Source organism: Fukomys damarensis, unplaced genomic scaffold, assembly GCF_012274545.1.
Source record: "Fukomys damarensis isolate Sample0158 unplaced genomic scaffold, DMR_v1.0_HiC HiC_scaffold_12, whole genome shotgun sequence".
NCBI classification, from domain to species: domain Eukaryota; kingdom Metazoa; phylum Chordata; class Mammalia; order Rodentia; family Bathyergidae; genus Fukomys; species Fukomys damarensis.
In genome coordinates this window covers 7,569,356-7,571,973 of record NW_022900924.1, presented here as the reverse complement: position 1 = coordinate 7,571,973, position 2,618 = coordinate 7,569,356, and the positions used below count along the sequence as shown (strand labels likewise).

The 2,618-nt window shown below is 49.1% G+C and overlaps 1 protein-coding gene across 1 annotated transcript in view; it reads left to right on the top strand.

The window, feature by feature from the left end:
• The window catches only part of Mvk (mevalonate kinase), an 80,673-nt gene that overhangs the window by 45,911 nt on the left and 32,144 nt on the right, over positions 1 to 2,618 (top strand). The gene's annotated exons all lie outside the window — the stretch shown is intronic.

Genomic DNA, 2,618 nt, shown 5'->3' with positions numbered 1-2,618 from the left:
GAGGTGGGAGGTGGGAGGTGGGAGGTGGGGAGCGGAGACTCAGCCCTGGCTGCTCTGAAGGTCGCAACCCCTCCCAGTCTCTCCTCACCAGTCAGGGGTCTCCCTGAGTCCCTGTCTTGCCCCTTTTCTTCCCTCGGCTCTTAATCCTGTCTAAAAATCCAGGGCTTGGATGTGACCTCAAAAGCTTAGGTTTCAGCAGAAACTTAATCCCCAAAGTCATAGGGTGATGGTATTTGGAGGTGGAAACTTTGAGGGATAATTAGGGTTAGATGAGGTCACGAGGGTGGGTCCCCTATAGTAATGGAGGTTTTATAAGGGGAAGAGAAGCTGGGTGTAGGGTGCACACCTGTAATCCAGGCACTTTGGAAGGCTGAAGCAGGAGGGCTGCCAAGGTTTAGCCCAGGCTGGGCAACTCACAAGGCTCTCTTAAAATCAAAAACAGACTAGGGAGGTAGTTTGGTGTGAAGGCCTCTGGGTTCAGTCCCTAGTACCACACACACACACACACACACACACACTCACACACACACACACTCACACACACACACACACTCCCAGAGAGAGAGAGAGAGAGAGAGGCAAAAGAGAGACTGAGCTAGTTCATTTGCTGCGTCTTCCCATGGGACGCCCTTTACCACACTCTGCTGCAGCAAGGAGCTTCTCACTAGATGTCAGTGCAATGCGCCATGCTTTGGACCCTCCAGCCTCTAAGGCCCTGAGCCAAATAAATCTCTATCCTTTCTGAACTGCCCAATCCCCACAAAGTGCAAATTCTAGGTGGACGTCACGTTATTCATTTATAGCAACAGAAAATGGACTAAGACCAGGTCTCTCTCTCCTGTGTCTTGCCTTAATTGTAACAGTGTCACACTGGACTGTCTCTCTCTGCCCACTTGTGTATCCCTGTCACCACCACTACCACCAATTCTCCACTCCCAATTGCTGGTTTCCTTGGAGACAGAGAGTGTTCCTCAGAGAGTGTTCCTTGTCCTAATGCAGGGCCCAGAAGAGTGTGAGCCTTAACAATGGGACACTGAGTGAGGGCTGGATGACAGGAACTTCAGAGGTTTTCCCAGAAGGTCTCTGGCGGAAGTTCTACCATTACTTCCTGGCTGCACCATATGGCCCTGCCCAGCTTCGGTGGGGGGGGATGGGGGGGTCTGAAGGCCTGGGGTTGCCCCAGATGGACTCTCCCCACAGCTGCAGTGCAGGTGGATCACAGAGACTCTGGATGGGGTGCTATCAGCAATGAGTACCCAAATATTCTAACAACTACCCTAGTTCTCCTAACAACTTTAGTGAGATAGAATTTACATACCATACCACACACCCAGGTAAAGGGCGTCAGTTGGTGGTTTTCAGTATATTCATGGGGTCTGTAATCAGAATCACATTTTTCTCTCATTGAGTTTATTGGTACATTCTAGGTATACAGTACAGTTACATTCATCATTGGGCTCTTGTGCCTTTACATGACAGGTCTTGGTTCTCATTTTTTCCCCTTGTCCCTGCCCTCCCTTCACCCCCTCCTCCCCTCCCTATTTACAAAAACTTTATTTCCATTTTCTCATATTTTTTTTCTCTTCCCTTCTTTCCTTTCCCCTGCCCTTCCCACTTCCCCTACACCTTTAGTCCTTTTCTTCCTATTACACATTGTCAGTTATATCATTAGGATCTTATATACAGTTATAGTTTTTCACACCAGAGAAACTATTCAGTATTTACACATGTGTGACTTATTTATTTCACTTAAGAGTATGGCCTCAATATGCATCCATTTTCCTATGAATGACTCTAGTTTCTCATTCTTTATGGCTGAGTAGTATTCCATTAGAACCACATTTACTTTAGGACATTTTCATCATTTCCTCCAAAAGGAAATCTACACACACGCGCACGCACACACACACACACACACACACCCGTAGTGTCCGCTAATCTTTCTGTCTCTATGGATTTGCCTATTCTTGGCATTTCGAATAAAGGAAAGAATATATGTGATCATTTGTGACAAGGACTTTCACTGAATACAACATTTTCAAGGGTCATCCTATGATCATATGTGTCAGTACTCTCTTTCATGGCTGAATAATATTCCACAATGGCCATTGGGGTGTGGCCACTTCATAGCTGCCACGAACAACGCACTCAGCGGTGATGCCCGCGTTCAAGCCTGATGTGGACAAGTTGTCATTTCTCCTGGGTAGATACCAAGGAATGTGCCTGTGTTTGGGGACAGCATCTGCTGTCAGAAGCTTTCTGGCAGCCTCCTGGGTGGGGAGGGAGGGGACCCTGCCGAGCGATGCTCACGGGAGAAGTCAGCAGATCAAAGGAGAGTGGGGTCCGGGGTTGCCTGCCGAGGCATCTGGTCAAATCATTGCATCTGTGAGCCTTGACTTCCCAATCTGCTAAGCGGACAATCAAGTGGCCTCCCAGAGATTCTGGGGGGCCCAGAAAATGACAAGTCTGGAGGAGGGAGGATCGCTGCAAGCCACTCACCTTCTCCGTGTGTGGCAGGGACCCTGGAGATGCCGTGCCAACTGCCACGCGCCACTGCTCTGGTGCACAGTGCTGTCCAGCACCAGTCTGTGGGCCCAGGAGGGAGGCTGCAGAACGAG